This window comes from Arvicanthis niloticus, chromosome 27, assembly GCF_011762505.2.
Source record: "Arvicanthis niloticus isolate mArvNil1 chromosome 27, mArvNil1.pat.X, whole genome shotgun sequence".
Lineage (NCBI taxonomy): Eukaryota > Metazoa > Chordata > Mammalia > Rodentia > Muridae > Arvicanthis > Arvicanthis niloticus.
Genome location: NC_133435.1, coordinates 18221101 through 18237126, shown reverse-complemented (window position 1 = coordinate 18237126; position 16026 = coordinate 18221101). Strand labels below are relative to the sequence as shown.

The 16026-nt window shown below is 43.3% G+C and overlaps 1 pseudogene; it reads left to right on the top strand.

Moving 5' to 3' along the window:
* The first annotated feature begins 13163 nt into the window (after positions 1 to 13163).
* LOC143439583 (uncharacterized protein C1orf159 pseudogene) lies at positions 13164 to 14349 on the top strand (annotated as a pseudogene).
* Positions 14350 to 16026: the final 1677 nt, after the last annotated feature.

Here is a 16026-nt window from a genome sequence, read left to right as displayed (position 1 = left end):
AGAAGAAGAGACACAAGCTTAGAATTCTCAGGGCAGTCTGCCAGCTTCCGGAATTTACTTCCCATGACTGCATGGACGTGGCTCAGCCATTTCGGCAGCTAGCAGTTGCAAATATTCTCTCATAGACAAAGCCTAAGCTAGTCATCAGGCCTTTCTGATACCCGCTCCTACAACGACATGCTACCGTATGCAGTTTCTCTAGGGGACCTGTTTAAGGGGTTAATTTTAAAGATAACTTCTCCAGCCCCTTGCTCATTAATCAAAGACCACCAGATATGTTAGAGAGTGTGAATTTTAAACTTCCATTTCTTTGTAGGAGGGCTGGCGCTGAAAGAGGAGAGAGGCATGCTCACATTTTAACTTCAGCCTTGGTCCCTGGGCCCAGCTGGAAAAGCTGTTATCATCAGTTCTTGGCCCAGAGTTCTGCTTCTGCAAGATCAGAGTTAATTAGCATCATTCCTTACTCGAGCCTCCCAACTCTGCCAACCAGAGACCACACAGGGATCAGATTCTCCAAGCAGAATGTTCCCGAACTGTCACAGAGCAGGTTTTCCGCTTTGCATTGAGACCTGAATTTTCCTAGGCAATGCTAACAATCGTACACACCAGGATATCTTCTAGGTATCTTCTAAAACTTCATTTAGAGCTCACAGAGCAGGTTAGGCGTCTACAGCTCCTCGAGTGGCCCCGTAGGAATGATTACTCGGAGTTAGTCAAGGATGGCAGGGCATGGAAACACCTAGATTCTAACAAAAATCCTTCTGCCTGAAAACTGTGGTTCAAATCTTGGAAAAAAAATCACCATATACTTTAAACTCTATTTGTATATTTAAAATTAATTAACTTTACATGTCCACTGCAGTTTCCTCTCCCTTTTCTCCTCTAAGTCCTTCCCCCTGCCCCACTCCCATCCATTCTCAGAAAAAGGGAGGTCTCCCATGGATATCAAACAGCTCTGGCATATCAAGTTGCAGTAAGACTAGGAACATCCTCTCCTCTTGAGGCCAGACAAGGCAACCCAGTAGGAGGAGAGGGTCCTCGTGTGTGTGTGTGTGTGTGTGTGTGTGTGTGTGTGTGTTTGTGTGTATAGATATATGTACCTGTGTGCTATACCTGTGTGTCCTTGTCAGTTGTTCCTGACCTTATCTTTACAGTAGGGATTGCCTTCCTGAATCCAGGACTTGTCCTTTTGACTAGACTGGTTAGTCAGCAGCCTCCAGTGAATCTTCTGTCTCTGTGCCCCAACCCTGGGATTAAAGGTACAAGTCACTGCACCCAGCTTGCTCTTGGATGCTGGGACCCAACCTCAGGTCCTCATGTTTGCATAGCAAGCACATTTACCGTCTTTCTAGAGCTTTATCTTTTGTATTTAATTTTTTACTAATTTAATAAATCCTATCATAGGGATTTCAGACAAAAGAACCTTGTGCATCAAAACCCTGTTTAAACAGAGCTATTCCCTGTCAGACGGTCTACAGGCGAGTAGGCTACAACCATATTGGACATTAAGATGGTAGAGGTTGGAAGGTGGCCATCTCCTCACTGTGGCATGCAAATCCAGGAGATGAATTCAGACCAAGAAGTCTCTGCTTACCTGTCCCCAAAATATCTGCATAGCCACATACAGAACACGCACGCACCTGATTACTAGATCCAGTGGTTTATGCAAAGCATTGAATACCTACTAAGACTCAGATATACTGACTTGAGAAGTACATAGTCAAGGCACTGTGGTTCTTTATGTGCTGACCAGATTCATTTCTGGTCCAGAGCAATGAAAGTCATGGAAGGCGGGGGTGGGGGTGGTGTCTGCAGCTGACTGACTCAGACCACAGAATAAAGGACCAGGAAAGCAGATTGGAGACAGAGGATATACTTAGGAGGGATGAAAAGAGAGATAGAAGGAAATCAAGGGGAACAGAGGTCTCTCTGAGCCTGAAGCTTGCTGATTTGACTAGTCTGGCTGGCCAGCAAGCTCCAGAGACTCGCCTGTCTCTGCCTCCAAAGTGCTGAAATTACAGTGTGCACCGCCAGGTCTTTGTGGGAGTGCTGGAGATATCCAGTCCTCATGATGTCATAGCAAGCAGTGTACTAACTGTGTCATCTCTCTAGCCCCCACATTGTCCTTTGTAAGACAGAGTGTCACATATTCACAAGTGAGAAAGTATTGCTAGAGTGTTTAACTAAAGCTCCAGCTTCTTCCTCACGGCAGCTGAATTTCTACCTCCAAATGAGATTCTCAACCTTCCCTTCCATTTTCACGTCAGAGCTCTAAGCCTGGCAAGAGCTACGACCTGGTAAAACCATGGGAAAGGCTTGAGACCCTGACGGTTTGTAACGTGTTTGCCTCTCACACCTGGCTGCTGCTTCATCTCAGATCCCCTCACCCTTGGTTCAGCACCTGCCAACCACAGCGGTGCGGTCCGTCTTGGCCTCCTCTTGTTCTCTGACTGTTGCTGCAGCGCTGTAACCACAGCTTTGCAGCTGGGATGCTGGCCTCCGTCCCAGGTATAGGGACACACAGAGCTCAAAGCAGCAGGTGTCTCCCTTCCTCTTTGCTCTGTATTCCTCTGTGATGCTCACCACTCTTCCCTGGGTGTTTGCTCTGTATTCCTCTGTGATGCTCACCACTCTTCCCTGGGTGTTTGCTCTGTATTCCTCTGTGATGCTCACCACTCTTCCCTGGGTGGCTTATGTCTGCCTATCCATCCTGGACTGCAAATTATTTGAGGGAGTGAAGCGCTGTCCCCTCTCCAGCTTTTATTTTCTCTCACACTGAATAGTGCTGCCATTGGAAGGAGAGAGGGAGGAAAGACAGAAAGAAGGAAGAAAGGAAGGAAGAATGAATGAGATGTTTTCAGAGTTGTTTGTTAAATCTTTCAGTAACTCTTCAGTCCTCCCAGCAATGACAGATTGCCTTTGGCTGCTTTGTTTTTCTCTTTGGAAACAATGACTCCTGATCAATTGCTCCTGATCACTGAATGAAGGACAAAGCCATGTGCCCATCTCAATATGGGCAAAGAAAGCTTTAGATAAAACTTAACACTTCTGCATAATAAAAATTAAGCAAAGCAGGAAAGTAGCTCACTGTTTAATAAGGGTGTGGGGGCATATCTTGTTAGTCAGCGTCTTATTGAATGTGGTGAGAAGCTGGATGCTTTCTCAACAAAGCTTGGAACCAATGGATAGATAGAAACATTCACTTTCACTATTTATGCAAAAACGGAAGTGCAAGCCCAACCGGAAGTGCAAGCCCAACCAGAAGTGCAAGCCAGGGCAAGCAGAAAACACAGAAAAGAAGGCATCTAAGTGGGAAAATAAGTTACCAGGTCCTCACTGCAGCTGTTGACAAGACCTTGAAAACTCTGGCGAAGACCTGGAGAGCTAATACATTCGGCAAAGTTACCAATAGTGAACTATCTGGAAAAGAAGTGAGGAAAGCAGCCCCATTTACAATATCTACAAAATATATCCAGCCTTAACCAGTGAGGTGAAAGATGCTCACACAAAAACTACAAAAACATCGATGATTGTCAACACCATAAATGGAAAGACATCTTGTGTGCATGGATTGGCAGAAGCAGTATTATTTCACCATTCACACCACTCAAAGTGATCTACGGATTCAATGCCAAAATGACAGCTATGTTCTTCTCAGAGCTAGAAACAACGGCTAAAAATTTGGGGTGTATAATAAAGCACCCCAAATAATTAAAGCAATCAGAAGCGGAAACAAAGAAGTCATTATTCTAGCTGGTTTCAACACTCCTAAATTATACTAAAATATGGTTCTAGCATACAGACACAGGAGCCAATGAAACAGGCCAGACAGCCTAGAAGTAAACGCACATAGCTGCCTGCAGGTCTGCAGCAAAGGTGTAAAGGATCACACTTTAAGAAAGTTAATCCCTTCAGAGTAAGCTGGAAAAACATCAGAAGTCCACATGGGGAAGAATGAAAGTAGGCACCTATCTTTCATCATACGTAAAAATCACCTAAAAAAGTTTTAAAGACTTAAAGTTAAGACCCAAGTCTATGGAACTATCAGGAAAAAAAAGAAAAGAAAAGAAAAGAAAAAAAAAAAAAAACAAGTAGTGAGTGTTTCAGGATATTAGAATGATTGTGGGACTGTGACAATGGAAATAAGACCTCATAGTCACAGACAACAAAAGAAAAACTATACTAACAATTTGTTTTTTATCAAGCTAATGCATAATAAATGCTTTATAGCATAATGAAACAATACCTCCAGGTTATACCCTAGATAGAGGGCTAATATATAGCATGAACTATACTCAATAGTAAAAATAAAACCAATAATAATCTGAATAAAAAATAAGTATAACTAAATAGATACTTCTTTTAAAAAGCTATGCAAAGGGCCAGTGGGTTCATGAAAACTCACCTAAGTCCCCCAGTCATCACAGGCCTGGAGGGTAGTCAGTGGGTGTTAGTATAGAGAGGGGAAATGGGCTCTGGTATTCTGTTGCAGAGAGTGACCGTAAGTAATGGCAATACGGTGCATATTTAAAACAGAACAAAATAAAAACATTCCTAAAGATGAGTCTGGGGAGATGCTCAGTGGTTCAGGGAGCTGGCTGCTCTCGATCCAGGCTCACTCAGTTCCCAGCACTCAAATGGAGGCTCACAACCGTATCTAATATCATGTTCTTTCCTCTGTGGGCACCAGGCACACGTGTGCTACACATACATGCATCCAGACAAAACACTCGTTCACATAAAAATATAAAACACTAATAAAAATAAAAGTTCGAGTGTTTTCATCACAAGAGAATAAGGTGTGCTTATGGAGATAGATGTTCACCCTGATTTTAACATTATATAATATATACATATGTTGAAGCACCATTTTGGTATCCCACAAATTATATCAATTTTATGTGTCCATTAAATTAAAGCCAAGTGGCTCATGCCTGTAATCTCTGCACCCTGGAGGCTGAGTTTAAGGTCAGCTTTATTTGCATAGTGAGTTTGAGGCCACTCCTGGCTCCGTGAGACACCAGTTTAAAACAAAAATAATCACATAAATCAAGAATTAAAGGTGCTGCTGGTTTTCAGTTTGTCTAGGTTTTTTCCTCATGTGAATGAGGTGATGATGTCTAAGATATCTCTTGTCTCACCAAACTGTGGCATCTTGAACCTTTTTTCATGCACTCAGAATTCCTTTACTTCCCTTCTTTGCTTACATGTTTTTTAAATAAATATGTCCATGTTACATTCTGCTATCGAGTTGTAACACTGTGCTGTCTTACATATATTACTTAGAAATATTTTGCTCGGTTTGTGGGTCGATTTTCATTTGTTTATTTGTTTGTTTAAGACAGGGTTTCTCGATGTAGTACTGGCTATCCTCGAACTAGCACTGTAGACTAGGCTAGCCTCCAACCAGAGAGCCTCTTGCCTCCCAAGTGGTTTAACAGTGGATTAAAGGTTTGTACCACCACTGCTGGGCAACTTTTTGTTTTAATCGTAATTTTTAAAGAGAAAAAGTCTAAAATATGGCCCACATCACCAGTTTTAAAATTATTTATGCTTTAGCCGCCTCCCTGACAGCCTTTGCCTAACTCAGAGTTGCAAGAACCTGTCTGTGCTCTGTTCTAGAAGTAAATACACAGCTTTAGTTTTTCACGCAGGCTTCTGACTCCTGTGAGGTGGTTTTGTGTGTAGTGTGAGGTAAGAGCTCATGTTCGTTAGCATGGGAAGGAGACTGATGACTGCAGACAGACAGATATGTAACCAGCTCAACTCCACCGCTTAATGAAAGAGGACCACCCTTTCCTAGAGAATTGTTTTAAAGTGCAGCTCAAAAACCAACCAATGAGAGAGGCACGTGTTTCTGAACTGTCATCTATGTCAGCACTACGTAGCACTGATTTCTGCACTCTTGTCGTAAGTCAGAAAGTCGGGCAGTGTGAGGTCTCCGCTTTGCTCTTCTTTGTAACATTTTATTCTTATTTACTTATTTTAATTTATGGGCTTGTTTGCTATTTTAAGTGCTTTTCATTTTCTTCTTGACTTTAAAATCAGTTTGCCAATGACTAAAGAATAGTCTACTGGCGTCTTTGTGGGACCTTTGTTGACTCTAGTTTTTAATTTGGGAAGTCTTGCCATCTGAACACAACTAACGCCTCCCATTCATAGTGTGGCTTAGAGCTCCGTTTACGTAGCTCGCTAATTTTTCCTGACAGGAGCTTAAAGTTTTCAACATGAAGATCTCACCCTTCATTGATTCCTAAATATTTTATTCTTTAAATGCTATTGTGAATGGAAATGATTTCTTAATTTCATTATTAAACTGTTACATTCAGAAAATAAATAAACAGGTTAAAAAAAAAAAGGTGGGGGCAGAGAGATATCTGGGCCAAAGCTTGTGCCACAGAGTCTGATGACCTAAGTTTGAGCCCTGGAACCCACATGGTGAAAAGAAGAAACCAGTTCCTCCATGTTGCTCTCTGACCTCCACAAGCTTGCTGGGCACACATGTGTGTCTCACATACACTCAGCCCATATGGAAGAACTGTTAGGTCTAGGATTGTGGCCTTGCTAACCTTGCTTCCTGCTCATATTTTTGTTTTGTTTTTAATAGATTCCCTAGGGTTCTTTCAGAGAAGAAAAAAAAATTAGGGTTCTTCTGGGAAAAAAAAAAAAAAAACTCTTTATTACAATATCAACCATAACTGCTTGAAAAACAAAAGCTAAACCACTACCACCACCGGAAAAAATCCAACCAACCCTGGGTCTCATGTAGGCTGGCCTTGAAGGAGATGACCTTGAGCTTTGATCTGCCTCAGCTTCTCTGAGCAGGGGCGACAGGTGTGTGCCTGCACGTACTGTGTTAGATTAAACCCACAAACTACACGAATACTATGAATTGAGCTAAGTCATTAGCTCTGAGTTAAATCTTTTCTATATGTTGAGATTCTGTTTTTAAAGTAGTTTAAATACAAATAATCTATTTTTTTTTAACCAATTCTTTGTTTGTTTTTGAAGGAACGCCTTTCAATGTAGCCTTAGCTGTCCTGGAACTCACTCTGTAGACCAGGCTGGCCTCAAACTCACAGAGATCTGCCTGCCTCTGCCTCCCAAGTGCTGGGGTTAAAGGTGTGCATGATCTTTCTTACTTATCTTTTTCATTTTGCAGATGAAGAGACAAACTGGTCTTAGAACCCCAGAGTGAGTTTGATATGTGGTTTAAAATAAACAATACCAAAGCACAATAAACTAAGACATAGATCCACACAGAAGGAAGTGAGCGAGAAAAGCCTCATCTCTCTCTTTCCCAATGAAGCAGTTCCTTCTCATTCTGAATATTAATTCCTGGCAAAGACAAGTGTTCAGTCTTATGAATTGACAGAAGAGAACTATGTCACTTTGTCATTTTTCTTATATCATATTGGAACATTGTTGGAAAAGGCTGCTGCATAATTAGACCATTATGAACGGTCACATGGACAGACATCACACAGGTTAGGCCAAGTAGCTGTGTGACCCTCAGTGTTATCCCCGACTGGCTTCCAGGAAGCTTTTCTAGATGCTCACACTAAGGTCCCAGCCCTGTGACTTCACTGATATTGAGATCAGCAAGCCTCAGAGTCTCCACTCGGCCCTCAAACACTCATTCATAGATAGCAGTGGACTCTCTGCCAGGGCTCTGCTGTTTATTCATAGATGGCAGTGAGTTTGTGATATGCAGACAAAAGACACACAATTCTTCATTTCTCTGGGATAAATGACCAGGACTACAATCACGAGTTGAGTCTTCAGGCACTTGGTGTCTATATCCCACCAACAACAAATACTATTAAGTCAACTTTTTAATCTTTGTTAAACTTATGGGTTAAAAAAAAAGTTTAAAAAATCCTCCTTAAAAATGTCATACTTTAGCCGGGCAGTAGTGGTGCACGCCTTTAATCCCAGCACTCGGGAGGCAGAGGCAGGTGGATTTCTGAGTTCGAGGCCACGAGGCCAGCCTTGTCTACAGAGTGAGTTCCAGGACAGCCAGGACTACACAGAGAAACCCTGTCTCTAAAAACAAACAAACAAAAAAATTTCATACTTTAAACTATGTATTGAAGAAATGTCTATTTTATTCATGCCATTTTTACATATAAAATATCTGTTACTTCCTATAGTTCTTTCTTTAAGATCTATTTTCTGTGTACGTGTGTGAGTGTGTCTGTGCACCCTGTGTATTCAGACACTTACACAGGCCAGAAAAGGACATCAGGTCCTCTGGAAGTGGAGTTACAAATAGTTAGGAGCCACTGTGTGAGCGCTGAACATGGGTCCTTGGGAAGAGCAGCCGGTGCTCTTAACCACTGAACCATCACCCCAGCCCAGAGATTTACCTTACTTTTAGTTATGTGCATGTGTTTGTCTGTAGCCCTTGGAAGCCAGCTGTGTTAGATATCTCTGAGGCTGGAGTCACGGGCTGCCAGAGTGACTTGGCACTGAATCATCTCTCTGGTACCATGCTATTGCAGAGACTGGAAAACGTGGGTCAAGACATGAGTTCCTCTCCACGGAAATTTTTATTGAGAGGAAAGTTATATGATTTGAAGAGAAACCAGAGCATGGGAAGTTCTCACAGAGCTCCTTTAGCTGCTTCTTACTCTTGAATTCATCTGTCTTGGGCAAAATTCTGGTTTTATAGCATATGAAAGCCATCTTTACTCACAGATGACGTGAAGTGAATGACCTGTTTCTTCCTGTACTTACGGAGTCATTATGATCATGAAGTTTCACTACGCGAACAGTTGGCTAAGGCATAGGATGCTTGAATATAACTTACTGGAGACTCTGTCTTTTCTTTATTAACCCACACTTGTCCTATTCTAAACTCCGATATTTGTTGGAGTTCCTTATTGTTGGGTTGTCTTCTACCCCATTTATCTTCTGTTTGGATATTACTTCTAAGGAGTGATAAGTGAACATGCCTCAATTTATCCTCTGCTCATATTTTATGAGACAATAGGAATTTCCCAACTTAGTTTGTCTTTCTTCTTTTCTTTTCTTTCCTTTTCTTTTCTTTTTTTCTTTCTTTTTAATTTTTTGAGACTTGGTCTCATTCTGTAGCCCTGGATGGCCGGCCTGAAACTTGCTGTGGGGCAGTGGGCTTTGAGAGGCAATGAGGTACCCAGCCGAGTCTGCTTCTAACCCCGGAGACATGAAAGGACAGTATGAGTTGGTGGTACTCCTGGGCCTCCTGGTTCCTCTCACGTAGCTTCAGCCCTCCACAGCTCCTCCTACAGAGAGCTCTATGGCCATCAGTCACATGGAACAGTGTCTCAGGCTCTCCCACATGGAGATGAGTTATCTCCAAGCTCTCAGGTTATCTGTTGCTAGACCCTGATCCACCCCCAAAACTGTATATAAGAATCCTATTTGGGAGAAGTAAAGGTGTGTGAGAATCATCCCATTGTCTGAGAGTTTCCGTTGCAAGAGCTGTAACACTTGGGACCTTCAAGACCCTCCCCTCCTTGCTAGCTAGCCAGCTTCTTACCGGCTCAGCCCGGACCAGCTTAGCCTCAGAGCAGAGTGACAGGTGCAGCACCTGGGAGTAACTGAGTGGCAACAGCAGAGATGGGGGAGCCGTGGGCCGAGGCAGCAGTGGAGGCAGCAGAGGCGATCCCCCCTCCCTGTTCGCACTCGATCCTCTTGGCCCGAGTCCCCGCACCCTGGTAGAGATCTGCCTGCCTTTGCCCCTGGAGTGGTTGGAATTAAAGGTGTTTGTCACCACTCTTGGCCCAGCTTAATGTTTTAAAAAACTCAGTGCAAAGCACTAGTCTTTCAATTATACTACTTTATACATAATTATAATCATGATCATAGTAAATGAAAATAAACTCTCTAACAGCAAAAGCTGTAACAGCCCAGAGTAGTGGGAAAGCACTTTGGACCTGACACCAGCAAATGACCTGGTGGCAGGGACTTTATTTAGAATATTTGCTTAAGACCTCTAACACACAAAATCCCTTTGCCATTCTGTATGGTCCCCTCCAAGGAATGAGTGGTAATTATGCTTAGTGCAGCAAATGTTGCTCCTCTGATTGCTTCGCCACTCTGGTTCATCACAACTGGGCTAGGATGAACTCATATGCTCTGAATTACTCCGGAAGTGTGTGTTCAAGTAAGTGAACCTTGGCACCTTTTCAGATTGATATGCGAAAACCCAAAGGCACCTTTGTCCAGAACTGTTCCTTTACAAACCAATAAATTAATAATACCTCTGTGTGAGAAAGTAAAGATGCTAAAACAGAAACACCTGAGAAAAGAATCTTGTTTTTAATAAGGGAGTTAGAATATGTGAGTTATTTGTCTGAAGATCTGCTGTTTGGAATTTGTTGGTTTTAATTTTGGCAGTGTTTGTTTTGTAAAGACAGGGTCTCATGTAGCCCAGGATGATCTTGAACTAGCTGCAGCTAATCTTGAAGTATTGATCTTCCTGTTTGCTCCTCCCAAGTTCTGGGATTACAGGTGTATACCAGCGTATCTGTCTTGTGCAGTGCTGTGGATGGGACCCAAGGCTTCATGTTTGCTAGGTGTCTTAGTTAGAATATTACTGCTGTGAACAGACACCGTGACCAAGACAGCTCTTATAAGGACAACATTTAATTGGGGCTGGCTTACAGGTTCAGAGGTTCAGTCCATTATCAGCAAAATGGGAGGAGCATGGTAGCATCCAGGCAGGCATGGGGCTAGAGGAACTGAGTTTAACATCTTGTTTTAAAGGCAAACAGAAGAAGACTGGCTTCCAGGGAGCTAGGATGAGAGTCTTAAAGCCCACACCCACAATGATACACTTCTTCCAAAAAGGCCACACCTACTCCAGCAAGGCCACACCTCCTAATAGTGCCACTTCCTGGGCCAAGCTTATACAAACCATCACACTAGGCAAGTACTTTCCCAAGTGAGCCCCACTGACAGCCCCAGATGGATCTCTAAGAGCAGGCTGTTTCCTATGGCCTTACCCCCATGGGTAGCACTGCCTTACGGGTTACTTTTACAAAATACACAACTAGACTATATTTTGGAATTCACTTGATAACCTTTGTGTGTTCAAACGATCATGCCGAGTCTTCATTTCTCGTGATTGTTCACGTTTACATTTCCTCCACATCTCGCTCTTTCCTATTTTGTTTGCCTGTTGGTTTTTTTGTGGTTGTTTTTCTGAGTTGCTTGACATTTACTTTTTCTTTCTTTTCTGATTTCAAGTTACCGAGCTATGTGATTGAAAAAACGTAAACCAGTCCCTATCTCCTTGTTTAAACTTATTTTAAATTCATTAGGGGTTTTTAAAAAATGTGTATGAGGGGTTTTGGCTGCATTTATGTATGTGTACCACTTGTATGCCTGGTGACCTTGAAGGTCAAAAGAGGGCATCAGATCCCTGGAGCTGGAGTTATGCATAGTTGTGAGTCGCCCTGTGGGTGCTAGGAGCTGTGTTTGGTCCTCTGGGAGAGTAGCTAGTGCTCTTAACTGCCCAGCCTCTCTCTAGCCCTCACTAAATCTTCTTAACAACACAAGACTGTTGTAGTTTAAGTGCAAAATGACCCCCATACGCTCACTTGTTTGCATACTTGGTCTGCAGCTGGTGGGCCTGTTTTGGAAGGCCGTGGAAACTGTAGGAACTGGAGACCGGTTAGAGACATGGGTCACTGTTGGTGAGCCTTAAAGCTTTACAGCTAAAACTATCATTTTTAAAGGCCTAAATAAGTTTTATTATATTATTATAATTATTCTATTTTATTGTTAGTTATTAAAATCTTCCTCTGTCGAACGTACTAATTGTTATAGCTATCTACTCATGGGGGAAAGAGGAAGAGGTAGGATTTGGTACTAGACCTTTGTGGTTTCAGGGTTACATTGTGTAACTTAGACTATGTTCTCTAACAGTGAAAGAACAATATAAACCCTATTTGTCTCCATTTTGTAGACTAGGCCTGATTTTAAAAAAGGCTGTAAGGCACCAGCTTCAGGGATAGACCTTAAGTCCCAGAAACTAGGTCTAGGAATAGACCATAAAATACAAACAAGATCATAAACCCTCTCCCAAAATACAGCCTGGGGATAACCACAAAAATGGAGAAATATCTTACCTCAGATGTCCAGGGCCATCTGCACTGGACAGCCCTATTTCATCATATGATTGAAAGTCCTTTGTGCCATAATCTGGGGTCACCATTTCAAAGAATGGTTTACCCCTGCATGCTGGTTGTTTCTGCAGAATAAACGCTTAGTTTTTGCATAATCTCTGAGTCTTCCTTCAGCAATTTCAGACCCTAAACACAATAAGGGAGAATTATTGTCAAGGCATGTGTGAGTTGACATGTGGTGCTTGGATAACCATTACTGAAAAAGCATCAGCGTTATTGACAACAGCTGAAAAATGAAAGCCACTCAAATACTCACCCCTGGGCAAATAAACAAAATGTAGTAGACATATACAATGAAGTCCCACAGCCTTTGTAAGCCTAAAGGCATCTGTGGTCATTTGAATAAGAATGGCTCCCATATTTTATTTACATTTCAGATGTTATCCCCTTTCCCCATATTTCTCCCACCCAGGAACCCCCTATTCCATCCCCCCTCCTCCTGCTTCTATGAGGCTGTGCCCCAACCCACCCACTACAACCTCCCTGCCCTGGAATTCCCCTACACTGGGGTATCCAGCCTTCATAGGACCAAGGACCTCCTCTCCCACCTATGCCCAACAAGGCCCTCCTCCCCTACATATACAGCTGGAGCCTTGGGCCCCTCCCTATGTGCTCCCAGGCTGGTGGTTTAGACCCTGGGAGCTCTGGTTGGTTGGTATTGTTGCTCTCCCCATGAGGCCGAAAACCCTCTCAACTCCTTCAGTCTTCTTTCTAACTCCTCCATTGGGAATCAGATGGAAGGTTAGCTGTGAGCATCTGCCTCTGTATATGTCAGGCTCTGGCAGACCTTAAAAATATATTAAAAAACAAAAACCAAAGAACCAAAACAAACAAACAAACACAGGAAAAATTACTAAAGTTAAAAAAAATTAAAAAGAAAGCATTTAAAAAAAAAAAAGAAGTAGAAGAAGAAGAATGGCTCCCATAGAAATATCCTTGAGGAGTGGAGGCCCTGGTCTGATGGAGGTGGCTGCTGTAACTACACGACAAAGGCTTCCGGTAGCCCAGACTCCAGGACTCATCCTAGCGGGACAGTACCCATCCTCTCTGCCTGCCATTTTGTCAGTGATGAGGCGAATTCCTCTATCTAGGAAGCTCAGACTATATTGTTCCAGAACTGGAGATGCCCAGCTTGCCGGCTATTTCAAGGCTTCAGTGGTCTCTGCTAAGTAAAAAGTCTTCATAGAGATCTCCCTGTCAGCTCCTAGCATGGCGCTGCAGTGTCTCATGCTCCTGACTGGCCTTCTGATGGGTGGCATGAGCAAATCCACAGAAAGCAAGGCCCAGCAACCTGAGTGTTGTATGGATGTGGCAGACTTCAATGCTACCTGCCTAGGTACAGGTCTCTGTGGCCCAGGTTGCTACAGGCACTGGAATGCAGATGGGAGTGCTAGCGGTGTCCGGTGCTGGAATGGGACCCTTCCAACATACAATGGATCCAAGTGCAGAATTCTCACTGGCTGGGGCATGCAGTTTCCCATGAACAGAAGCACAGGGACACCTGGACAGCCACATTTTGGGGGTTCTCATATGGCAGCTTCTCTCTTCCTGGGGACACTCTTCATCAGCACAGGCCTCATCCTCTCTGTGGCTGGGTTCTTCTACCTCAAGTGCTCCAGTAAGCTTTCTGAAGTTTTCTACAGGACAGACAGAGCCCCTGTCCTGGTGAAACAGCTGCAATGCTCCCCCTGCCACAGTCTTCAGTGAGGAAGCCAAGATCTATCAGGGGTGAGCAGGACCCGACAAGGATAGGGATCCTTCTGCCTTCTTCACAGTGGAGGTCCACATCAGCAACGTCTGACCTTCATCCAAACTGTAGATGAAGCTTGGGGACTATAATGGAATAGAAGGAAGGAGGGGCCCAAAGGGGATAGGAACTCCATAGAAAGATCAACAGAGTCAACTAACCTGGACTCTTGGGGCTCTCAGAGTCTGAACCACTAACCTAAGAACATACATGAGCTGGACCTAGGCCTGCCAGCACACATGTAGCAGATGTGCAGCTTGGTCTTAGTGTGGGTCCTGTACAGCTGGAACAGGGACTGTTGCCTGTATGTGGGATATGTTCTTCTACAAGAAATGCAGGCTTCCTTGTTTGGTCTCAGTGGGAGAGGGAGCACCTAGCCTCACAGAGGCTTGAAATGCCAGGTTGTCTCCCATCTGCTCAGAGGAGAATGGGAGGGGAGATGGGAGAAGGATTGTGAGAGGGGATGACTGGGAGTGTGGCAGTGAGTGGGGTGTAAAGTGAATAACCAAAAAAAATTAAATTTAATTTAAAAAAAAAGAAAAAGAATGTCCCCATAGGCTCACATTGGTCCCAGTTGGTGGAATTGTTTGGGAAGGATCAGGAGGTGTGTCCTTGTTGGAGGAGGTGTGTCACTGGGGATGAGCTTTGTCAATAGTTCACACAATAGGCCTAGTCTTTCCCTCTCCCTTTCCCACTCTTTCCTCACCCCTCTTTCCCTCTGACTCTCAGCTACTTCTCCAGCACCATGCCTGCCTGTCTCCAGCCATGCTCCCTGCTATGATGGTCATAGACTCACCCTCTGAAACTGTAAGCAAGCCCCCAATTAAATGTTTTTATACACAGTTTTGGTCCAGGTGTTTCTTCACAGCAATAGAAAAGTAACTAAGACAGAAGTTACAGAGAATGAAATAAGCCAGTCTAAAAAGACAAATGCTTATATGAAGGACTTGGCGCCATCACTCATAGGATTGTAAAGAGAATAGTATTTGGGGCTGGGGAGATTATGTGAATGGGTAGTTGTTTGATGTTTTAGTTTCCAATGGTGAAAAGCACTTATACCCCAGGGATGTGGTTTGTGATCCTGAATTCTACCATCAAATGATCAAGATGGTGACTGTTCCATGCACAATGATAAACCTTTAGAGAGGTAGGAAAGGGTTTCAGTTAGGAAGAGGGGTGCCCATTTGCAGTCATCTTATCCCTTTGCTGTAGTTGTAATAGCATTCTGGAAGGAAGGTGAAATCTGAAGTTAAAATATAGAAATTCACGGACTTAACTTTTTTCTTAGAGATCATACCCAACTACTACTGCGTGAAGACTAGACTAGGGTCAAGCAAACCAGATGGGGACTTTTGGAATGATTTTTGGCAACTTTGAATATATAAAGAGTAGGGTCGGTTAGCATAGATTGAAACTAGGTAATTGGTCATATGGTCTTTAAGAAGATTTTCAAATTAATTTGTTATATATAACAAGGATACCCCACCCCTCCTGCCTTGCTCATTTTGAACAAAACTCAAATTTGTATATTAATTTAGCTGTCATGTACTGTCCCCGGTAGTCACCAAAGGCCAAGACAAAAAAGCCCCCTATAGGCACATGAGGCCCTCTGGAGTGGTCTCATTGTTAAGGGTTTCAATAACATGACCACAATGTGAGTTTCTGAGCTTTAATTACCCATGGATCCTGAATCGTTGCTGCAGATACAGAGAAGGAGAAACAATGATCCTGTGTTGTAAGTCTAGTATAACAAGAGTGACTGTGGGTAGCAGAGAGAGAGGACTCTCCCACTGAAAGGCTTAGGTAGGGCTTCTGTTGCTGTGACAAAATACCTGACCAAAAAGCAACTTGAAGAGAAAAGGGTTTATTTATCTTACATTTCCACGGCGATGTTCATCATTGAAGAAAGTCAGGACAGGAACTCAAACAAGGCAGGAAGCTGGAGGCAGAGGCCACGGAGAGGTGCTGCTTACTGGCTTGCTTCCTTTGGTTTGCTCAGCCTGCCTTCTTATAGAACCCAGGAAAGGCCCAGCAGCTCAGGGGTGAAACCACTCACAGTGGGCTGGGTCTGCCCTCATCAAGCACTAATTAAGAAAATGTGCT